Below are 24,894 nucleotides of genomic sequence, written 5' to 3'. Positions count from 1 at the left end.
TTCCTCATATTACCTGAGATGTTCAGAGAAGGAAAGCTAGAGGCAGCCCTTGGGTCTTCTAGGAGCCTAGCACGAGGGTCAAAATGCATGAGAACGAGCACAAGATAATCCCGTAGAAGCCTTCCTCTTAGCATTCAGTTCTCAGATTAACTGTCACAGCCTTGCGGACAACTCCCTGACCTTCATGGCTGGTGTGCCTACCCTGATCCCAGGAACATCACCTTATTTTGCATTTCATTAGAGCACTTGTTACCATAAATTAGCTTCCTAGGCTAGGCACAGTGGCTCATGCTTGTAATCTCAGCACTTTGGGAGGCCAAGTTGGGAAGATCACTTGAGACCAGGAGTTTGAGACCAGCCTAGCCAACATGGCAAAACCCCATTTGTACTTAAAATACAAAAACTAGCTGGGCATGGTGGCACACGTCTGTAATCCCACCTTCTCGGGAGGCTGAGGCACAAGAATTGCTTAAACTGGGGAGGCAGAGGTTGCAGTGAGCCGAGATAGTGCCACTGCACTCCAGCCTGGGTGACAGAGCAAGACTCTGTCTCAAAAAGAAAGAAAAGAAAGAAAGAATGAAAGAGAGAAAAAGAGAGAGAGAGAAAGAAAAGAAAGAAAGAAAGAAAAGAAAAGAAAAGTCGGCCGGGCGCGGTGGCTCAAGCCTGTAATCCCAGCACTTTGGGAGTCCGAGGCGGGTGGATCACGAGGTCAGGAGATCAAGACCATCCTGGCTAACACGGTGAAACCCCGTCTCTACTAAAAATACAAAAAACTGGCCGGGCGTGGTGGCGGGCACCTGTAGTCCCAGCTACTCGGAGGCTGAGGCTGCAGAATGGCGTGAACCCGGGAGGCGGAGCTTGCAGTGAGCCCAGATCGCGCCACTGCACTCCAGCCTGGGCGACACAGCAAGACTCCGTCTCAAAAAAAAAAAAACAAAAAACAAAAAAGAAAAGAAAAGAAAAAAGAAAAGAAAAGAGCTTCCTTAGTTACACATTCACCTTCTTATACACTGTCTCCCAGCTGCAGGATGGAAGCTCCGTGGGGGCAGGACCACAATCCCCAATGCCTAGAACAGTTTAGCACCTGGCACATAGTAGGTGCTAAGTGTGTATTTGATGACTGAACAAATTGATGGAAAAATTACTAAATGAATGAATGAGCTCTGGCCCACCTCTCACAATCAAGCAGATAATTTGGTAAAACCAGTACAGCTACGTACAGCGCCAATGGACAGTGCCCACCAGGGACCAGGAGCAAACTTCCCTTACTTACCCCACCCAATGACCTAATATGGTACGTACTTTTTTCCTTATTATGGTAAAATACACATTGCACAAAATTAGCCAGTTTTTACCATTTTAGAGTATAAAATTCAATGGCATTAAGTATAATCACAATGCTTTTATGTTGCTGTTGTTTTTAAGATGGGATCTTGCTCTGTCACCCAGGCTAGATGGAGTGCAATGGCACAATCTTGGCTCACTGCAACCTCTGCCTCCCAGGCTCAGGCAATCCTCCCACCTCTGTCTCTTAAGTAACTGAGACCACAATCACACACCACCACACCTGGGTAATTTTTGTATTTTTTGTAATAGTGGGGTTTTGCCAGGTTTCCCAAACTGATCTCAAATTCCTGGGCTCAAGTGATCTGGCAGCCTTGGCCTCCCAAAGTGCTAGGGATACAGGTGTGAGCCATTGCACCTCTCCCACCTCCCATATTTTCTTCTAAGAATTTTATAGTGTTAGGTCTTATATTTATTTAGGTCTTTGATCCATTGTTGAGTTAGTTTTTTATATGGTGTGAGGTAAGGGTTTATCTTCATTCTTTTACATGTGAAAATGTGGTAGATACTTTATTCAATTTACAGATAAGAACATAGAGACTGAAAGGAAGTAAATGACATGTCCAGAGTAACATAGCCATTGGGAGTTGGAACTAGAATTCAATATTAGGTCTGACTCCCAAGTTGATCCCGTTTCCACCACATCAAAATGCCCTTTATAGTTTTGGATAGATGATATCTCTTTATTATTTTGTGACCAGGGATGTGGAAATGACAGGCCTAGCCAATAAAATATGTGCTTCAATCTGGCTCTGGACAAGTTCTTCCTCCTGTCTGGGCCTCAGTCTTCTCTTCTGTACAATGGGCTGCTGATCTCTAAGAGTCTTTCCTGTGCAGACCACTGGTACCCTTGGAGCCTCATTCACCATTGCCTTCGTTTTCATTTCTCCTCTCCAGAGTGCAGTGGGGGCCCTCCCAGCTAGAGCTGCTCTTCTGGAAGGAGCTTATTGATAGGCACAGAGCATGGGTGAGTCTTCATCCCAGGCCTCAGCCAAACTCTGGGAAACATTCTGCATTCCCCAGCAGACACCTGCAGCCCCAAGCAGCTCCATAGGAAAACTGCAGAACGGCAGAAAATGCAAGGGAAGCCAATGTGGAAAGGGCTTTTTCCACATGCTGACAGTTTTCTTCACAAGTATCACAATGAAGCTATTTGAGAATCAGCTTGCAAAGCACCTGGCTCTAATAGCCTTCTCTCCCCGGTCCTTAAGTAGAGACAAAGCAGCTCCTTTCATCCCCTAGAAGTGTCCTTTCCCAGGGCCTGACCTACAAGTGGGTGCTCAATACCTAGTTGAATGAATGAATGAACAGATGAATGAAGATGGCTGCACACACCTCTTATTTCCCTTGATTGCCTTAGACTAGGACACGGCAGATTTTTCTGCAAAGGGCCAAAAGGTAAATATTGTTGGCTTTTCAGGCCACACAGTCTCTGTCACAACTACTCAGCTCTGCTGTTGTAGCTCACAGACAATGCATAAATAAATGGGCCTGGCTGTGTTCCCATAAAATTTTATTTATGCCCAGTAACATTTGAATTTTATTTTATTTTATTTTATTTTATTTTTTTTTTTGAGACGGAGTCTCGCTCTGTCGCCCAGGCTGGAGTGCAGTGGCCGGATCTCAGCTCACTGCAAGCTCCGCCTCCCGGGTTTACACATTTGAATTTTATATAGTTTCTATGTGTCACATAACAGTCTTCTTCTTTTGAATTTTTTTTAACCATCTAATATGTAAAACCAATTCTTAGGTCATGGTCATAGGAAAACAGATGATGAACTACATTTGGTCTATGGGCTATAGTTTGTCAACCTTTGGCTTAGACTCTTAAAAAATATTATTTATAAATAGAAACGGGGTTTCACCATGTTGGCCAGACTGGTCTCGAACTCCTGGCCTCAAGTGATCCGCCTGCCTCATCCTCCCAGAGTACTGGCTCCAGGCCCTTTGGTTTAGACTATTCGTTTCTGTTTTTCATTTTAAATATTTTCTTCTTATTACCAGAGTAATATATATTCATTATAGAATAATTAGAAATTAGTGACATTGTAGAGTTTATCCTCTATTAAAAATAAACCAAAGGGGATAAAAAAATTACTGACATAGACATGCAAATAAAGTAATATTAGAATAATCCATAATTTCAATACACAAAAATAACCATTTCTCTTACTGAACATGTAGTTTTTCACTCAGCATTACTAGCTGGCTATATCAGTGCTTTTAATATGATAGCCACTAGCTTCCTGTTACTATTACATCCTAAATTAAAATCAGACACAGGCTGGGTGTGGTGGTTCACACCTGTAATCCCAGCACTTTGGGAGGCCGAGGCAGGCAGATCACTGGAGGCCAGAAGTTTGAGACCAGCCTGGCCAACATGACAAAACCCTGTCTCTTCTAAAAATTAAAAAATTAAACAATTAGCCTGTAATCCCAGCACTTCGGGAGGCTGAGGCAGGCAGATCACTGGAGGCCAGGAGTTTGAGACCAGCCTGGTCAACATGACAAAATTCTGTCTCTACTAAAAATTTAAAAATTAAACAATTAGCCTATAATCCCAGCACTTCGGGAGGCGGAGGCAGGCAGATCACTGGAGGCCAGGAGTTTGAGACCAGCCTGGTCAACATGACAAAATTCTGTCTCTACTAAAAATTTAAAAATTAAACAATTAGCCTATAATCCCAGCACTTCGGGAGGCGGAGGCAGGCAGATCACTGGAGGCCGGGAGTTTGAGACCAGCCTGGCCAACATAACAAAACCCTGTCTCTACTAAAAATTAAAAAATTAAACAATTAGCCAGGTGTGGTGGCGCATGCTTGTAATCCCAACTACTCAGGAGGCTTAGGCAGGAGAATCACTTGAACCTGGGAGGCGGAGGTTGCAGCAAGCTGAGATCGCGCCACTGCACTCCAGACCGGGTGACAGAGTGAGACTCCGTCTCTAAATAAATAAATAAATAGATATAATTAAAATACAGTTATTCGGTTGACTAGTCATTTGCTTTTTTAAAAAATTGAAATTTATTTTTCTCTTTTCCTTTTTTTACTTATTTTTTCCTTTTTTTTTTTTTTTTTTTTTGTAACATCTTGGATACCAAGTGATCAGTGATTAGGCTGAGTGGGGAGAACCATGCTGAACTCTTTCTCTGCCTTTTAACGTTTGTAATCTCCATCCATCCAGTCATTCATTGAGCACTTGGTCATCGCCTGTGGTCTTGATGAGCAGTTCTTTGTGTCTTTGATTTTGTCACTGAAAGATTGCATCCTCTTTCCAAATACCTCTAGAAAGCTGTGGGGGCTATCCATCCGTCACAGCTGAGTATTACGTAGCTTCCACACAGCATTTTATACAATGGTAGAAAGGGACCTTCATCACATCTAGGGTCTCGTTTATACCCACGAAGGAGGTACGATCTCTGTTGTCCCAATTTCAGGAAATTGAGGATCAGGAGGCGCAGTGACCTGCTCCAGGTCATGCAAAAGGAACCACCTCTGACTCCCAGTGCCCTGTTTGTCTTCCGGAGCTCTGGGGCCAGGCGGAGGAGACTCGCTGGGAGCAAGAAGGGCTGGCAGGGCCCTTAGGGCCGAGATGGGGGTTGAGGTGGGGAGGGCGGGATGCTCCTTCTCTCCTCCGCAAAGGGAACCCTTCTGATTCTGACTCTAGAGCTCCAGAGACCGGAGCCGAGACGCGAGCGGAGGTGGAGCTACACTAGCCTGCAGCCCTGAGGGTGTAAAAGGCCCATTAAGATCTAGGTTAAATCAACCTATGGAGTTGCCCCCCTGAGGGTCCAGCGTCCGCACAACTTGACGGGGATACTCAGCCGTCTCCTCCCCAGCCCCAGCAGTTCCTCCCAGCCCTCGCGGTCCCTCTTCCCAGCCCCCGGGTCGGTCCCGCCCCAGCTCTCGTCTCTCCCGCCCCCGGAGGCTGGACTCTGCCCCCGCCCCGCCTGCCCCCTCCCTCCCGGGGGCGGTGGCCCGTGGCGGGCGCAACCATTGGCTGCGGCGAGAGCGAGGGCCGGGGCTGGCGGCGCTGATTGGCCAGGACGCTCGGCGGAGCCAGAGAGTCCAGCGAGTCGCTGGGGGAAGCCGAGCAGACACCCAGCGCGGCCGGAACTCGGGGCGCGCATCCCGCAGGTCGGAACCCGGCGGTTCGGATCCCGCGGAACGGAGCCGGGGCCTGGAGGTGAGCGCAAGGCGCCGGGTGGCTTGGGACGGGCCCTTCCGAGGAGAGCAGAGAGGAGGTCCTTCTGCCCTGCCCCCAGGGAGCAAAACCTGGGCATCTTCTCCTCAGAAACGGAGCCCTCATCTTCCCAAGGCGCGAGGCCCCTCCCCCGAAAAGACAGCAGCTCCCACCCCCTAGAGAGCGAAATACCTTCCTTTCTCCTTCAGAAATGGGCCCTACCTCCTGGCTCCAGCTCTAGACAGAAGTCCTCTCCCTTTTACCCCTTGAAATAGAATGTGGCCCCTAAAAGTGGTCCCCAGGTCTCTAGAGCCCCCTCACCTCTTGGGAGACTGATGCCCCTTCCCCTTCCCCATCCTTAAAAAAATAAGTTTGGGTGTCTTCCTTCCCCCTCTCTTTCGGAATAATGGGGGGTCTTCTCAGCTCATAAATTACAGTGACCTCCCCCTCCATGAAAAATGGAAGCTCTCCCCCCATCATAAGACAAGGAAATCCTGAAGCAGAGACCTGCAAGTCACCCTCCCACCCTAGATACTGGGCCCTGGAGAGATAGATGATTCACCCTTAGCCCTGCCGGAGACCCCTCCCCACCCGTCAGAGAGGCAGGGTGGCCTCTGACACCACCACATTAAAGGGTTTTGGGGATTTCCCGTCTCCTCCCCAGTAAACATGTAAAATGAGGGATCTTCATACTCAGGAGCAGGGCAAAGGTCTGGCCACCCCTCCAAGTCATCCACCTCCCTCCACTCCTCCCAAGCCCTTTCACACAAACCCCAACCTAGTAACGCCCTGCGCCATCTTCCCACCGCTCCCAATCCCATCCTTCTCTACCTCACCCCAGCTCCACTCCCACACCTGGCTGCCCCACCTATTTCACATCCTCTCACCTTTCCTCACCCACCCTGGCCAAGGTAAGACCAGGGGGGATTCAGTGAGATTTAGTAAGACTGGAGCTCTTGAAACTGGGATCCGGGGCCTAGAGACCCTTCCAGGAGTCTTCAAACTCTGACAGCAGAGATGGCCTCTGAGGCAGTAGGACCAGCAGAGACCACCCGCCACCTCTCCCCCACCCCCCACCCCAACACACACACAAAGGGCTGTGTTCAGTGCATCCTGTCTTACAGTCTGAGAGGACTGCTGGCCCTCTTTCAAGAGGACCCCCATTTCCCCCCTAAACTCCTGTGCACCCCCGCAAGCGCCTGTGGGCATTGCCTGGTGGAATTACCTGGGCATTCAGCCAAGAGAGATGGGTGCTGCTGGGCCCATCCAATGGGGAGGAGACGGTGTTGGCTTTGCTGCTTTGATGGAGCTAGACTAAGGGACAGGATGTTGGTGACCTGGGGGTGGGGAGGGGGTGGGAAGAGCTCTTCTCTGGTGGGTCAGGTTGGGAGGCAGAAGAGAGGGTGGCAGTGAGTCGTGTGTTGCTCTTTGGAGCCTGTGCTGCGGTGTGGAGTCATAGAGAAATGTGTTTCCTCGAGGCCCAAAGAGATCAGCCCCGGGGAGAGGTAAATGGTCCACTCTGGAGTCCTAAGACCTAAAAGGGCTTCTACATTAAAGATGTGGCCCCTTCCTTTGACGGTTAAACACACAGAGGCACAGAAGGGGAAGAGACTTACTCAAGGTCAGCCAGCCTGTGGGTGACAACTGGCCCCAACCCCTCCAGAACCCTTAGGGTGCTAGGATCCCTGACACAAGACTCCGTCCTCACATTTACAATGGGGACTTGGGGACTGCTGGGTCCCAAGTCCCCACTTGTCAGAGGAAGCGCCAGGGCTCTGCGAAGGTCATGAAGCCAGGAAGGGGCAGAGCTGGAACTCAAGCCGTTCCCCAGCAGGTTGCCTCAGGGAAAGCATTCCTGGGTGTCCGTGCATCCCCGCTTCCCCCGTGTGATCTTTGTATTGAGGCCATTGCCAAATCTAGGCTTGCCAAAATCCACATTGACCCAGGAGAGCTAATAAGATCAGTTGCAGCTAATAAGCATCAGATGCTGGAGTGGAGGCTACTGCAGGAACCTCAGTTGCCTAGCTGGCTTTGCTACAAGAACTTTGGACAGACCCTGAGGATGTCACATCCCTTCCCTCCAAGGTCCCCTCCCTCTTAGCCCCTGCCCGTGCCCTCTGGCTTTGAGTTCCCTGCACATTGTCTCGTCTCTATTCAGAGCCGTGTGTCTTTTCTCCTGGGGCATTGCATGGGAAAAGAGCTGAAATTCTGGCAGATTGTCTAGGACCATCCCCCTAGGCAGCAGGGACTGGGACCCTACAAATGAGAGAGTCTGAAGTAGGGGCTCTCTCTGTTTCTGCCCCCACCCAGTTCCCAGCGAAAGGATTGGTTGTTGTGCCCCAACTTTGCCAAGGCGAAGTTCAAAGCATGAGGGGAACCACGGTAGAGAGGTCGAGAGGTTGGTCCCTGGAGGCCTCTTATCTGGGTCTAGAGCACAAATCTGTCACTTAGTGTCTGATCTTAACCTCTCTGTGACATCTCCTTGGGGTAAAATGAGTTAATTCTCATAAAATGTTTAGCACACAGCAAATGAGCAGAAACAATGATTACAAGTGCAAAGTCATAAAACCTGTAATCATGAAGTGGGGAGGTGCTTTTGCCTTAAAGCAAAACTTGTAACCCTTGCTGTAGATAATCTGCCAGGGCTAAGGCGCCTGGGGACAAGGCAATGCCTTCCCAGAGTGACAGTGCAGTATATGGAATGGACCACAGACCCTGAAGCCAGATGGAGCAGAGAGTTGGTCATTGGTAGTGTCTGTCTGTGGAACCTTAGGCAAGTCATTCATGTCTGTGAGCCTCAGTTCCTCATCTTTGAATGAGGTTTGTTGGAGTTGGACATCAGAAAAGAGACAGGTCTAAATGAGAGGTTCTCATCTTGGGCACTGTTGACATTTGGGTCGGAGGATTCTTTGTCGTGGGACCCCGCCTGTGTATTGTAGGACATTCAGCAGCGCCTCTGGTCTCTACCCACTAGATGCCAGTGACACTCCCCACCCCGTGAGTCATGTCCATCAGAAATGTCTGTAGACATTGCCAGATGTGCCCTGGGGAGCAAAATCATCCTTTTCCTTCCCTATTGAAAACTGCTGGTCTACTACATGGCCTTAAACATAGTTAATACTTAATATAAAACAGCTTCCGAGCTGAGGCGGGTGGTAGGCTTGAGCCCAGGAGTTTGAGACCAGCGTGGGCAACATGGCAAAACCCTATCTCTGTAAAATACAGGAAAAAAAATTAGCTGGGCAAGGTGACATGCCCCTGTAGTCCTAGCAACCTGGGAGGCTGAGGTGGGGGAATTGCGTGAGCCGGGGGAGGTCGAAACTGCAGTGAGCCGTGATCACACCACTGCACTCCAGCCTGGGTGACAGAGTGAGACCCTGTCTCCAAAAAAATTAAAAAAAAAAAACAAACCAAAAACAGCTTCTTGCACAAGCTCCTTGTTTTGGTTTCCATGTAATGAGGAGAAGGAGATGTGTCTAGCTGTGGAGGCTTCCAATGTTAATAACAGTTTTTAATTTCTCACATTTACACAGGATTTTCTTGTTTGGTTTTGTTTTGTTTGTTTGTTTTGTTTTGTTTTGTTTTGTTTTGTTTTGTTTTTGAGATGGAGTCTCGCTCTGTCACCCAGGCTGGAGTGCAGTGGCCGGATCTCAGCTCACTGCAAGCTCCACCTCCCGGGTTCACGCCATTCTCCTGCCTCAGCCTCCCGAGTAGCTGGGACTACAGGCGCCCGCCACCTCGCCCGGCTAGTTTTTGGTATTTTTTAGAAGAGACGGGGTTTCACCGTGTTAGCCAGGATGGTCTTGATCTCCTGACCTCGTGATCCCCCCGTCTCGGCCTCCCAAAGTGCTGGGATTACAGGCTTGAGCCACCGCGCCCGGCCTCTTGTTTGGTTTTTGTCTTTCTTTCCAGTAGAGACAGAGTTGAGTGGTCTTGAATTCCTAGGCTTAAGTGATCCTCCCACCTTGGCTTCCCTAAGCGCTGGGGTTGCAGGTGTGAGTTACAGGAATAAGCCACAGCGTCCAGCCTACATAGGACCTTATCGTCTCCAAAGCACTCTTGTGTCTATGACACTGTTCCTCACTCTACAGATAAGCAAACTAAGGCTCCCAGAGGTTAAAAGACTTGCCTAAGACCATCACCCGCTTCTCCACCAAGGATCAAAGAAACATCCATGCCAGAAATTGTTTGAGAAACAACTGAGTTCTGGGCCCTCTTCAGATTAGTTATCAGGGTCTTTCGAAACTTCAATGGCATGCCCTTCGGTCCAGCAATCCCACTTTGAAAAATCTCTCATAGAAATGCTCACACTTGCACTGACATCACATAAAAATGTCTATGGCAGAGCCTGCAACACCAGCATAGGAATGGGTCACAGCATATGCATTCATGTGGGAGAATGAGCAGTCTTTAGAAGAATGAGGTGGATCCACATTCCTGACCTGGAAAGGTTCCTGAGGCATATTATTTAATGAAAAAGATAAAGTCACAGAATCAATATAGCCAGTATGATCCTTTTTTTTTTTTTTAAAGTAAATATGCATGAACATAGATAGTTAGGGAAGTGGGGAATTAGAGGGACCTAGATAGTATATATGTATGAGAACATATTCATGGGGGAAGAAGAAGAAAATAAATCTCCACCAGCTTCCCATGCATTAAGTGTGAGGAAAGTGAGCTGGCCACCTTGGCTCACATCTGTGATCCCGGCACTTTGGGAGGCTGAGGCAGGAGAACCACTTGAGCCCAGGAGTTTGAGGCTGCAGTGAGTTGTGAACCAGCCACTGCACTCCAGCCTGGGCAACAAAGGGAGACTCTAAATAATTAATCACAAAATAAAAATTAAAATGAGTAGAGCACAACCCACAGTGGTTGAGAGACTTGGTCACACCAGAAGTTGCCAGTGGCGAAATTCAGCTTTGAGTTTGCCTGTAGTTTTTGGGGCCAAGAAACAGGAATCTGAGGCTCATCTCAGCAGGCCAGGCCTCCTTCCTTACCATGGGGGAATTCCTTTTCTGAGCACCTAGAGGGATCCTGGTATGAGACTGACTTCCCCTGAATCCAGCTTTCACCCGCGTGGTGACCTCAGGCCAGCCACTTTAACTCTCAGTGCCTCATTTCTCTATCTTTAAAATAGCTAAAAGACAAAGAAAAAACATGAAAGCCAAAAAAAAAAAAAAAAAAATGGTAGAAGGAGGAGGCAATAGTAGAACCTCCCTCATTGGGCTGCTGTGAGGATTACATAAAACCATGTGTTCCAACCCCTGGTACTTAGTAGGTGCTTAATTAACACAAGCCCTGGTCTCTCCCGCCTTTTTGTCTGCTTGCCTGCTCCTTGCCAGGAGGCAGAAGACAAAAGCCTCAGAAAGGACAGTGGGGGCTCCTGAGGCCCCAAGAATGCTTAGCAGGCTGAATCATTTGTCCTCACTTCTTCACTCTGCCCTCAGATCCACCATGACCACTCCGCTGCAGGAGCTTTTAGCAGAAAGCCAGAGGGAGCTCTCTGAGGGGGTCTGTGTTCTAGCTCCTCCTTCCTGGGGTCTAACCATCCTTGCTTTCTCTAGACACTCCACACATTAAACTGTCTTACCTGTTGCAGGGATGGGATGCCATCATGTGACCTCTAATTACACATCCCTTCAATAATAAGATTAACTCTCCAAGGGCAAGTTTTCCTCCTCCTTCAAAAGCTATCTCACATTGCTTTTATAGGTAGACTCCCCCGACCCTCCCCCAACCTCCAGCCAGGAAAACCATTTCTCCTCCTCCCAACTCCTGTCATCTACATCCTAGACTTCCTGGGTCCATCACACCCTAGATTTCTTGGGTCCATCGCTGTTTGCTGGATTTCCTCCCAATCCGTAATTGCCTGGAAGCAGCCATCACATCCATCACGTCCATCACATTTATTCTTGTATCTCAAATGCATAGCACACTTCCCTATGCACACAGTAGATACTCAAGGAGCATTGATTGAATGCAGAAATGTATTTTTTAAATTGGGGTAAAATACACATAACATGAAATTGACCATTTTCACTATTTTATTTTTATTTATTTTTGGGGGGGTCGGGGGAATCTTCCTCTGTCACCCAGGCTGGAGTGCAGTGCTGTGATCTCGGCTCACTGCAGCCTCCACCTCCTGGGTTCAGGCAATTCTGACTCAGCCTCCCAAGTAACTGGGATTACACTCGTGGGCCACCAACACGCCTGGCTAAGTTTTTTGTATTTTTAGTAGAGATAGGGTTTCACCATGTTGGCCAGGCTGGTCTTGAACTACTGACCTCAAATGATCCGCCTGCCTCGGCCTCCCAAAGTGCTGGGATGGCAGGCATGAGCCACTGCACCCAACCTCCACTTTTTGATCATTATTATTGGGGTCACTGTGGCAAGTGTGAAGCAGTACCACGTTGTGGTTTTGATTTGCATTTCCGCAATGACTGATGGCATTGAGCATCTTATGTGTTTGCTGGTTATTTTTATGTTATCTTTGGGGAAATGTCTACTCAAGTTCTTTGCCCATTTTTGAATTGAGTTGTCTTTTTGTTCTTGAGCTGTAAGAGTTCTTCTTTTTTCTTTTTCTTCTCACCCTGTCACCCAAGCTGCAGTGCAGTGGCATGATCATAGCTTACTGCAGCCTTGACTTCCCAAGTTCAAATGATCCTTCTGCCTCAGTCTTCTAAGCAACTGGAACAACAGGTGCCACCACACCTGGCTAATTTTTTAAAAAGCATTTTTTTGTTGAGATGGAGTCTCCCTATGTAGCCCAGGCTGGTTTTGAACTCCTAGGATCAAGCAATTCTCCCATCTCGACCTCCCAAAGTGCTGGGATTACAAGTGTGAACCGCCTCACCTGGCCCAGAGTTCTTTATATAAATGAATGTTTCTTTGTGTCACTATTTCTTCATCCACTTAAATATTTGCTCAGCTCCTGTAGGTCACACACTGTCTTGTGATCCTGGGAATACCACCACTTTCTGCCCATCAGGAACTCACAGTCTGCTGGAAAGTTTCTCAGCCTCAACACATTTTTTTTTTTTTTTTGAGAGGGAGTCTTGTTCTGTTGTCCAGGCTGGAGTGCAGTGGTGTGATCATGTTTACCTGGAACCTATGAATAGGACCTAGTTTGGAAATAGAGCCTTTACAGAAATAATTAGTTATCTGGTCTTCCTGCATTAGAGTGGCCCCTAATCCAATGACTGGTATCTCTCTCTCTCCCTTTTTTTTTTTTTTGAGATGGAGTCTCGCTCTGTTGCCCAGGCTGGAGTGCAGTGGCACAATCTCAGCTCACTGCAACCTCTGTCTACCGGGTTCAAGCGATTCTCCTGCCTCAGCCTCCCAAGTAGCTAGGATTACAGGCGCCCACTACCACACCTGGGTAAATTTTGTATTTTTAGTAGAGATGGGGTTTCACCATGTTGGCCAGGCTGGTCTTGAACTTGTGACCTCAGGTGATCCGCCCGCCGCGGCCTTCCAAAGTGCTGGGATTACAGGCGTGAGCCACCACTCCTGGTCCACCTCTATACTACTGACGTGGAAGCAAGGCCGTCCTGTGCCGGATATTTAGCAGCATTCTTAGCCTCCACCCACGAGATGCTGGCAACATACTTTCCTCCGTGTTGTGACAGCCGGAAATGTCTCCAGGCATTATGAAGTGTCCCCTGGGGAACCAGATTGCCCCAGTTGAGAATCACTGGTTAGAGGCTAAGACAGACGTGTATATCTACAATTTCAATCAGATTGCTTGTGCCTAACAGGATACACACAGACACACAGACACACACACACACACACACGAGGCATTCAGCATGTATTTGTTGGATGTTGGATGGCGGGGCGTGTGGATGGATGCATGGATGGACAGACACAGCCCCTTTGTTGGTTGGCTAGATTGATGGATGCATGTGTGACTGAATGGATGAATAAATGAATCCAATTTACAAACTCTACCGTGGGAAAACAGAACGCTGTTCTTCAACCAGAGTAGCCTACCCCTTTATCTCTATCTAGCACAGTGTTTTTCAAACGTCAGGATCAGAATCCCCTCAAGAGCTTATTAAAACACAGATTGATGCCCCTGCCCACCAGAATTATGATTTAGTAGAATCACTGGTGGGAAGAATGCTCCCAACTCTATTTCCATGTTCTCTAGGAATCCTGGACCAGCCCCCGACCCCTGCCAACCTTGTCCATTCTCAGAGGTCCCGTAACCTTCACTGCCAGCATCTCCCATTTAGGTGGTAACATCTATTACCTTGGATATCGGCAGCTTACCAGCACTCTGTCCCTGGGCTGCACTGAGAATTCCTTCAAAGGTGGGAACCACCGTGTTCTAGTACCTTACTACTAAAAGTGTGTTCCGGCAGCCAGCGGCATTGCATCATCTAGGAGCTAGCTAGAAATGCAGAATCTTGGGCCCCACCCGGAACTACAGAATGTGAATCTGCATTTTAACAATATCCCCTGGGGTGATTTGTGTGCACTTTTAAGTTTGAGAAGCCTATTTTAGACAGATCTGTAACCCGCACACTCAGAGCTAAGCTAGGGATAACTTTGCTGATAAGTTATATTGACAGCATCTGTTACGATGTAAGTGGTGCCTGAGCTGAAGCATCTTTCAGGCATGATTGGCCATTTGTATCTTTGCCTTATGTTATCTGTTGAAATGTCTACACTGGCCTCGCTTTATCCATGGGAAAACAGAACCCTAGAGGAGCAGTGCCTTGCCCAAGGTCACATGATGGCCATGAAGCAGAGTGGAGTTCACCCTCCACTCCTTAAAGGGAATGGGATCCCCGGCCGGGCGCGGTGGCTCAAGCCTGTAATCCCAGCACTTTGGGAGGCCGAGACGGGCGGATCACGAGGTCAGGAGATCGAGACCATCCTGGCTAACACAGTGAAACCCCATCTCTACTAAAAATACAAAAACTAGCCGGGCGAGGTGGCGGGCGATTGTAGTCCCAGCTACTCGGGAGGCTGAGGCGGGAGAATGGCGCAAACCCGGGAGGCGGAGCTTGCAGTGAGCTGAGATCCGGCCACTGCACTCCAGTCCGGGCGACAGAGCGAGACTCCGCCTCAAAAAAAATAATATAATAAATAAATAAATAAATAAATAAATAAAGGGAATGGGATCAAGAGCATTGAAATGTTGTATCCACTGAGCAGAGTGGCACATGCCTGTAGTCCCAGCTACTCGGGAGGCTGAGGCAGGAGGATTGCTTTAGCCCAGGAGTTCTGGGCCGTAGTGTACTCTGCTAATCAGGTGTCTGCACTAGTTCGGCATCAATATGGTGACCTCCTGGGAGTGGAGGACCACCAGGTTGCCCAAGAAGAGGTGAACTAGCCCAGGTCAGAAACAGAGCAGGTGAAAACTCCTGTGCTGATCAGTAGTGGAATTATGCCTGTAAATAGCTACTGCACACTCCAGCCTGGGTAAAATAGTGAGACCCTGTTTCTAAAAAGAGAGAGAGAGAAAAAAAAGAACTGAAATGCTGCAATGATGATGAAAATATGGGGTGGAGGGGGAGCATTCTGAAGCTGCTTAGGTCTGTCCTCTGAAAGTGGAGAAAGGAGAGATGACTTAAAAGTGATGCAAGAACAAGAACTTAAGTTGTATTTTTTGGTTCATTCAACCAGTGTTTATTGGGTACTTACTAGACTCCAAGCATGGTTGTCTGGTATCTATAGTATTGAACAAAGAAAGCCAGGCCTCCCTTTTGGTGGCTTATCTGGAGTGGACAGATGTAGCCATCTGGCATTCATTCATTTGTCAATGAGTGTGTTCACTGTATGATTTCCATGTGCAGTACAGTAGTAGGGGTATGTGTGTGTGTCTGTGTGTCTGTGTGTGTGAGAGAGACAGAGAGAGATGGAGGGAGAGACAAAGACTCAGCTACCACACCAGCGTCTCTTCTAGACTAGCCATGCGGGAACAGGCCCCGAAACAAAAAACACACAGTGAGGAGAGTGCCAAAGGTGTGTGGGAGTGAATACAGGTTCAAGCTCAAAGCAGAAAGAGGTTACCACTCCCCGTTCCTGGGGATTCTGGGGAAGAAATTTCAGGAGGAAAAGGCAGAGAAGAAGAAAAAGAGACTCTGGGCAGGGAGAGTACCATGAACAGGCCCAGGGAGTTCATTGGAAACCATTCCAAGAAAATCACAGGGGAAAAAAGAAGAATAGGCCAGGCATGGTGGCTCACACCTGCAATCCCAGTGCTTTGGGAGGCTGAGGCAGGTGGATCACTTGAACTCAGGAGTTCAAGACCAGCCTGGCCAACATGGCCAAACCCCACCTCTACAAAAAATACTAAAATTAACTGGGCATGGTGATGCATGCTTGTAGTCCCAGCTACTCAGGAAGCTGAGGCAGGAGGATTACTTGAGCCCAGGAGTTTGAGACCAGCCTGGGCAACATAGTAAGACCCCTCAAGACCCCTTCTCTACAAAAACTTTTAAAAATTAGCCAGGTGTGGTGACGTGCACCTGTAGTCCCAGCTACTCAGGAGGCTGAGGCAGGAGGGTCACTTGAGTCAAGGAGGCCGAAGCTGCATTGAGCCATAATCATGCCACTGCATTCCAGCCTGGGCAGCAGAGCCAAATCCTGTCTAAAAAAAAAAAAAAAAAAAAAAAGTCGGAGGTAAAACCATGAATCTCATACAGATACAAAAACAAACACTCAACGATTTTATTAGGCTCATTCAATGAGGGAACCAGACAGACATTAGAACCAGTTCAAAGGAGCAGCCAAATAAAGTACAAATATGTAAAGAGGAAAGTGACGTCTAAATAGATTCCAAACAGAGGCAAACATGGTTGGACAAGGCAGAATTTGCTTGTCTACCAGTTTTCTACAGCTTACAAAGGAGTCAACGAAATAGTTTGAAAATAATGAACAAGGCCAGGCACGTCAGCTCATGCCTGCAATCCTAGCACTTTGGGAGGCCGAGGTGGACAGATTGCTTGAGCTCAGGAGTTCGAGACCACCTTAGGCAACATGGTGAAACCCTGTCTCTACCAAAAATACAAAAAATTAGTCAAGCGTGCCTATAGTCCCAACTACTCAGGAGGCTGAGGCACAAGAATTGCTTGAGCCTAGGAGGTGTAGTTTGCAGTGAGCCAAGATTGCGCCCCTGCACTCCAGCTTGGGCAATGGAGACCCTGTCTCGAAATAATAATAATAATAATAATGAACAAGGCTAGAATCAGATAATCCAAAATTTTGTGTTGTAAGCAGGTAGCACATAACTCTTTTTTTCTGTAAAACCAATGTTCAGCCGGGTACAGTGGCTCACGCCTATAATCCAGCACTTTGGGAGACTGAGGCAGGTGGATTGCCTGAGCTCAGGAGTTCGTGAGCAGCCTGGGCAACACAGTGAAACCCTGTCTCTACTAAAAGTACAAAAAAAATTAGCCGGGCCTGGCAGTGTGCGCCTGTAGTCCCAGCTACTTGGGAGGCTGAGGCAAGAGAATCGCTTGAACCCAGGAGGCGGAGATTGCAGTGAGCCAAGATTGCACCACTGCACTCCAGCCTGAGCAACAGAGCAAAACTCTGTTTCAAAACAACAACAACAAAAAAGCAAACAAACAACAACAACAACAAAACAGTGTTCAAATGATGGAGAGGCATGAGTGGATGAGGAGTGGCAACTGAAGGCTGTAGGAAGAGTAGATCATGTCCCGCCAGGTGACCCATGGTCATGAATTTGGACTTGACTCATAGGGAACCATGGAAGAGAGTTAAGCAAGGCAGTGATGTGATTTTATTAGCACTTGAGAGAGATCCTCCTGGAAGCTGAATAGAGAGTAAACAGACACCTTCTCCCACTAGCCTTTGAGCTCATGTTTCGTTAGAGAAACAGCCAATCCCAGGGGCAGATTACTGGCCTTCCTGCAAAAGGTTTTAGAACCTGGAAGCTCCTTCAGGGCAAGGTTGGCTGAACACCAGCCAAAAGAGCAAGGCACCACCCAAGCAGGACAGGGCTATTTTGTGCATGGGAACAAAGCCTGCCTCCTCTCTCTGCCCGGAGCTGTAAATAGCACTCTGCTGGCTTCGCAGGCTGAGCGCAGGTCTGGAGACAGCCTGGAAATGCGCACACCAAGGAGCATTTGTGCAAATGAATGCCTGCATGCAGATTTGCATGCCTGGCATCCTGCCCCAGCCCTAAGTGTCCAATCCTGCAAGGGGCTGGAAGCAGGGCTCAAAGAAGAGCCACACACAGAAGAGTGTGGACATTCTGATCTAGGGACAGGTTCCGGGAGGGATTCAGAGGCAGACTCACAGGGTAAACGGGAGAAAACATGCAGAGGATCCTGGACAGAGTTTTGGCTCCAGCTTTACCCGTGATAATGACAATGAGCCATGAGTAGCGGCCACTCACATTGGCTGTGTTTGTGTGTAGTTGCTCACCTTGTCGCTCACAACAGCCCTTTGAGGAAAGGCTCATCAGATTTCAGAGACAGGAAATGGAAGCTCAAAAAGGATGACTGACTCGCCCAGAATTTCCTACTAAAAGCAGCATTTCTAGTGAGAAACTGAGGCTTGAAGACTGTGGAGCCCTGGTGTCTAGGACTGACCCACAGGGACACCTCTGCATATGCCCACTGCTCTCTCTGGCCTCAGTTTACTCATCCATCAATGAGTGCAATAATGTCTTTTCACCTAATGATCACAGCAGAGTTTGGGAAGACCAACTACCACTGCAGATGAGAAAGGCTTGAAAAGTCATAAATGGTCAATATGAACTGGTGGTATATGGACAAAGTCTGAAAGTGCTTTCCTTAGCCCCCAGAGACAGGGTATGGAGTGCAAGACCAACCTTGTTTGTACTCAGGGGCTTTGGAAGTGCAGAGTGGCCTTGGATGAGTGGAGGTGAAGGCATGCTGAAGCTTGCTGAACCACTCCCAGATCACAGGTGAGCCAGGTTGGGTCTAGTCTGTTTTTTTCCCTTGAGAAGGAAGAGATGGTGGGTGCACCGGGGAAAGAGTGGGAAACAGTGACTCTGAGGTGGGGACGCACATCTGGATGAGAGCACTTGGTCACCTGCCCTCCCACGGAGCAGGTGCTAGTCTTTGGTCCAGCTCTTCCGGGTTCTTCAGAAGCTGAGCTCTGGTCTGTAATCCCAGCACTTTGGGAGGCCGAGACGGGTGGATCATGAGGTTAGGAGATCGAGACCATCCTGTTTAACATGGTGAAACCCCATCTCTACTAAAAATACAAAAAAAAAAAAAAAATAGCTGGGTGTTGTGGCGTGTGCCTGTAATCCCAGCTACTGGGGAGGCTGAGGCAGGAGAATAGCTTGAACCAGGGAGTCGGAGGTTGCAGTGAGCTGAGGTCGCGCCACCACACTCCAGCCTGGTGACACAGCAAGACTCTGTTTCAAAAAACAAAAACAAAACAAAAAAAGAAGCTGAGCAGCTTGCTGTTTGTTTGGACTGAGCACTCCTTCCATCAGCAGCCACCTGCCAACAACTCGGATCATTTGCGGGTCATCCATCAGGTCCCACACGGTGCATCCCCTGAAAGGCCTGCAGTGGGGCTTGGGATGAGGCCTGTGTCTTAGACCTGTGAGATCAGGGAATAGTCCTGTGTCTGGAAAGCAGCTGTGCTGCTGGCTCCCTGAGTGCCCGGGAGCCAGTGACTTCTGTCCAGACCTCAGTTTCCTCATCTGTAAAATGGCAGCAACAAAACTACCTTTTGAAACATTATATGAATGGTTGTTAAACTGGAAAACTGGATGATAAGATTTGAATGCTTTTTTTTTTTTTAGGAGACAGGGGTCTCACTCTGTTGCCCAAGCTGGAGTGCACTGGCACCATCGTGGCTTACTGCAGCCTCGACCTCTGGGCTCAAGGGATCCTCCTGCCTCAGCCTCCTCAGTGGCTGGAACTATAGGCACATTCCCCGCCCTGCTATTTTACTTATTTTTTATTTTTTTGTAGAGGCGTGGTCTTGCAATGTTGCCAAGGTTTTGGTCTCAAACTCCTGGCCTCAAGCAATGCTCCAACCTTGGGCTCCCAAAGTGCTGGGATTAGAGGCATGAGCCACCGCACCCAGTCACAAGTTAAATGCTTCCTACCTACAAGACACTGAGTACTACTTGGACTATCTCTTTTTTTTTTTTTTTTTTTTTTTTGAGATGGAGTCTCGCTCTGTCGCCCAGGCTGGAGTGCAGTGGCCGGATCTCAGCTCACTACAAGCTCCGCCTCCCGGGTTCACGCCATTCTCCTGCCTCAGCCTCCCGAGTCGCTGGGACTACAGGCGCCCGCCACCTCGCCCGGCTAGTTTTTTTTTTTTTTGTATTTTTTAGTAGAGACGGGGTTTCACCGTGTTAGCCAGGATGGTCTCGATCTCCTGACCTCGTGATCCGCCCGTCTCGGCCTCCCAAAGTGCTGGGATTAGAGGCATGAGCCACCGCACCCAGTCACAAGTTAAATGCTTCCTACCTACAAGACACTGAGTACTACTTGGACTATCTCTTTTTTTTTTTTTTTTTTTTTTTTGAGATGGAGTCTCGCTCTGTCGCCCAGGCTGGAGTGCAGTGGCCGGATCTCAGCTCACTACAAGCTCCGCCTCCCGGGTTCACGCCATTCTCCTGCCTCAGCCTCCCGAGTCGCTGGGACTACAGGCGCCCGCCACCTCGCCCGGCTAGTTTTTTTTTTTTTTGTATTTTTTAGTAGAGACGGGGTTTCACCGTGTTAGCCAGGATGGTCTCGATCTCCTGACCTCGTGATCCGCCCGTCTCGGCCTCCCAAAGTGCTGGGATTACAGGCTTGAGCCACCGCGCCCGGCCTGACTATCTCATTTTTAACCTCTCAATAAGGTGAGAAAGGTCCTCTACCTTTAAGCTTCTTCACCAAGGTCACAGAAGTAGCAAGAACTTGAAACAGGACTTGAACTAGGATCTGCCTGGCTCCAAAACTTAAGTCTTCAAACATGGGATTATTGGAGGACCTCCAAGGGCCAGAGACTTAGAAGCCCTCCTCCTTCCCTTCCTGTGCCTTTATTCCTCAAGTCTATGTAGACTTTGTTTTTTGAATAGGCAATCATGGCACGTGATAAAACATTCAAACAGTGCAACTCAATCTACAGAAAAAAATAAATTTTTCTCCCTCATCCCCATCCTGTGGACCCCCAAGGCAAATAGTCACCAAGGCCAGGGTCTTACTATGTTGCCCAGGCTGGTCTCAAAGTCTTGGCCTCAACCAATCCTCCTGCCTCAGCCTTCTGAAGTGCTAGGATTACAGGCATGAGCCACCAAGCCTGGTCTTTTATGGTTAATGCTTTTTGTATCCTATTTAAGAAGTCTAGCTGGGTGTGGTGGCTCACGCCTGTAATCCCAGCACTTTGGGAGGCCAAGGCAGGTGGATCACGAGGTCAGGAGTCCGAAACCAACCTGGCCAACATAGTGAAACGCCGTCTCTACTAAAAATACAAAAAAAATTACCCAGGTGTGGTGGCAGGCGCCTGTAGTCCCAGCTACTTGGGAGGCTGAAGTAGGAGAATCACTTGAACCCCAGAGGCGGAGTTTGCCGTGAGCAGAGATTGCACAACTGCACTCCAGCCTGAGTGACAGAGTGAGACTCTGTCTCAAAAAAAAAAGAAAGAAAGAAAGAAAAAAGTCCAAGGTCATTTGTATTGTTTCTTCTATTACCTTCTGGAAGCTTTCATGTTTTGCTTTTCATATTTATCTCTAGCATCCACCTGGGGTTGATTTTTATGTATTGTATTAGGTAGAATCATGATTAATTTTTTCCCGTATAGGTAGTTCATTTGGCCCAGGATCACTGCCTCCATTGTCAAAAATCAAGTGTCCATATACACATGTATGTGTTTCTATTCTCTGTTCAGTTCTGTTAATCAGTGTGTTTAATCTTTGCCCCCATACCGCCTCTTGACTGCTGTAGCCCTAGAATACGATAGGCATTGCCTCATTGCCCTCTAAAGAGACTGCACCAGCCGGGCTCGGTGGATCACGAGGTCAGGAGATCGAGACCTTCCTGGCTAGCATGGTGAAACCCCGTCTCCACTAAAAATACAAAAACTAGCTGGGCGAGGTGGCGGGCGCCTGTAGTCCCAGCTACTTGGGAGGCTGAGGCAGGAGAATGGCGTAAACCCGGGAGGTGGAGCTTGCAGTGAGCTGAGATCCGGCCACTGCACTCCAGTCCGGGCGACAAAGCGAGACTCCGCCTCAAAAAAAAAAAAAAAAAAAAAAAGAGAGAGACTGCACCAATCAAGACTTACTAATAATTCGAGAAAAATGTACTGGGCTTCCAACACAGTGCCAGATGGTATCATGATGGGAATTCAAGTTTAATCATATACATAGCTCCTACCTTAAAGTTTTTAGTCTTGTAAGTGACGAGACATGAACCAAATAATTATACAAATAAAGGTAACATGTGAATGTGATGGGGCCACAAAGGGGAGCCATGTAGGATTCGGTGCTAAGAGAAAGATTTGATCAGTGGGAGAGAGTCAGGGAAGTCTTCTCTGAGAAAGTGAGTCATGAACTGATATCAAAAGTGTGAGTAGAAATGAGGGAATCAGAAGCAAGGGAAAAGCATCTTGGGCGGTGGGAACAGCATCTGCAAAGACTGAGTAGAAGCCTTCCCGGGACAAACACTAGATCCTTGTGGTAAAACCCAGAGTCAGGAAGGTGGTGTGCACAGAAATTGGAACAGTGATAGGGACCAGACCTCAAGGCCTTTAAATTACATTCACGGGCTGGTTTTTATACCTAGAACAACTATCCTAAGAACAATAACAAAAGTCACCTTGAATATTCCAGATTTAGGGTAGTTCCAAGAGCCTTTTCAGCACAACTAGGGTTGCTTCTTAGCAGGAGAAGAATGTGTATGGCAACCCCTGGAGTGACGCATCAGTTTAATTAGCTTCACTCCCCCAGTTCCTGGCACTGAATATTTCATTTTTGCTAGCAGTGGAAGCATCAGTTTTACTGTGCAGCCAGCCCGAGTTCCACCAGCAGCAGCATCTGCCTGGCACCCTCTCAGATCTGGAACTCTTTTCTCCCCAGCCTGGTGAGGGTCTTGCCTGCTGGAGTGTCCCTTAAGGTGGACCACAGTGCCGTGAACTTGAACTGTTTCTCCTCATTCACCATCATCTCTACTCCTCACCGGTGGAGGCATGATTCTCACTCTATGGATAAGAACGCAGAAGCTTGGAGAGCTTAAGTCACTTGCCTAAGACCACACAGCTTCCAAAGGACAAATATAAAATTCTCCAACTCTATAATTTTCTACATTTTTTGTGGTACTTTTTTCCTTTTCAAAATATAGAGTGAGTCATACTCATCAGGAATTTTACCTACAGAATGACAACATTTCTGGGGAGTAGGACAGGATTCTGAAATGTTTCCAATCTGTGCCTTGAGCCGATCCGATGACTTATCCAGACCTAAGACCCTCATCTCATTCTTGGCAGTGCCTTTTAAATTTGGCAGCCAACATGGGGTTTTGGTTCTGTCTGCACCAAGTGGAGTAATTAAGAACGTTTTCATCAAGGTAAATATCTGCTGGGTTCCTATAGAATTGTTGGGAGGGAGTTGAATATACACCAGCACTCAAAATCTCATTAAATGGGTCTGCCCCTTGTTCCAGGACAGGAGAGCCAAACATAGCAGACAGGATTGATGTTGTTTTCATGAATGTAGGTGGCCACTGTATTCTTTGTGGGTTTTCAAGGTGGGAATTTGTTGGCAAAGGAACAAATGAAGAAGCCAGGAGTAACGCTGCTTCAGGAAGGTTTTAGAGCCTGGGGGAAATAATGTAGTTTTAAAATAAGTATTGGCAGTGTGTTAGGGGAAAAAAGACAAACCCTGAAAAATAGAATATAGATTTCGGGTAAGCACTCCCTTTGTCAAACCACATTTGCCCATATTGGTACACAGCTTGTTGCTACAGCCACACTTCCTCTGTTTATTGAGTATCTACTTAGTGCTTGGTAATATACTGTGTATTATGAGTACCCTCTCTGGGAACCCCACAATAACCCTTTGATGTGATTTCAAACCCATTTTATAGACGAGGGGCTATTACACAGCTTGCACCAACTCCTCAGAAACCAAGTGAGGGAGTTGGGATTTGAACCCCTTCACCTGAAGGCTTGCACCTGCCTGTGATTAATACATCGCCTTGGAGCAGATAACCTGCCCCATTTCATGGAGAGCAGGGTTCTCAACTGCTGCAACTGTGCTCCCCAGGGAATTTTTTTTTTTTCCAAGACAGTCTCTCGCTCTGTCGCCTAGGCTGGAGTGCAGTGGTGCAATCTCGGCTCACTGCAATCCCTGCCTCCTGGGTTCAGGCGATTCTCCTGCCTCAGCCTCCCGAGTAGCTAGAATTACAGGTGTGCACCACCATATCTGGCTAATTTTTGTGTTCTTCATAGAGATGGGGTTTCACACCATGTTAGCCAGGCGGATCTCGAACTCCTGATCTCAGGTGATCCACTGGCCTGAGCCTCCGGAAGTGCTGGGATTACAGTTGTGCGCCACCGCACCTGGTGCCAAGGGACTTTTGGCAAGGTCTGGAGATGCTTTGGGTTGTTACAACTAGTGGGGGAAGGAAGAACGCTACTAGCATCTGATGGGCAGAGGCCAGGGATGCTGCTAACCATGCTAAACCCTCCCTCTGCAACAAAGAGTTACCTGGCCCCAAAAGTCAATAGCGCTGAGGTTGAGAAACCCCGAAGATTGTAACCCTGAGGTTGAGAAACCCTATAGATTGTAACTGAATTTCACCAAGATGAGTAATCTTTAACCTGGACAAGGTTATAAAATGGGGTATGCTTCTCTTCCAGGGTTGCCAGGAAAGACCCTTTAAAGTCTTAGCTGGAGGCTGGAGGCACCCCTCTGTATCCTGTCCCACAGCTTGAGCCACAGGGCTGAGGGATGCCCACACATGAAGCTGGTCACACTTGGGTCGACCCCAAAAGCAATGCTGGCAATGCAAAGGCTGCTCAGGGCTCTGCCTTTTATAGGGAAGAAAAGGGCACAGGAACCCCTTCCATTGTTCTGAGCACTTGACATGGATTATCATGTAACCCTCACAGCAGCCTTCAAGGTAGGTCCTGTTCTCATCACCATTTTACAGATGAGAAAACCAAGGCACAGAGCAGTTAAGTAATTTGCTCAACATTATACGCAGGGGCTGGGCACGCCTATAATCCCAGTGCTTTGGGAGGCTGAGCGGGGAGGATCACTTGAGGCCAGAAGTTAGAGACCAGCCCGGGCAACATGGTGAGACCCTGTCTGTACAAAAATTTTAAAAGTTAGCCAGGTATAGTGGCGTACACCTGTAGTGCCAGCTACTTGAAAGGCTGAGATGGGCCGGGCGCGGTGGCTCAAGCCTGTAA

At 48.2% G+C, this 24,894-nt stretch overlaps 1 protein-coding gene across 1 annotated transcript in view; it reads left to right on the top strand.

The window, feature by feature from the left end:
• The first annotated feature begins 5,383 nt into the window (after positions 1–5,383).
• Positions 5,384–24,894, top strand: part of ABAT (4-aminobutyrate aminotransferase) — a 111,593-nt gene continuing 92,082 nt past the window's right edge. Inside the window, exon 1 of the mRNA XM_033235796.1 lies at positions 5,384–5,529. The gene's annotated coding sequence lies outside the window, so the exon portion shown is untranslated. The remainder of the gene's footprint in view (positions 5,530–24,894) is intronic.

Source organism: Trachypithecus francoisi, unplaced genomic scaffold (assembly GCF_009764315.1).
Source record: "Trachypithecus francoisi isolate TF-2019V2 unplaced genomic scaffold, Tfra_2.0 Lachesis_group15, whole genome shotgun sequence".
Classification (NCBI taxonomy): domain Eukaryota; kingdom Metazoa; phylum Chordata; class Mammalia; order Primates; family Cercopithecidae; genus Trachypithecus; species Trachypithecus francoisi.
Note: the sequence above shows the minus strand (reverse complement) of the source record. Positions and strands in the feature narration are given on the sequence as shown.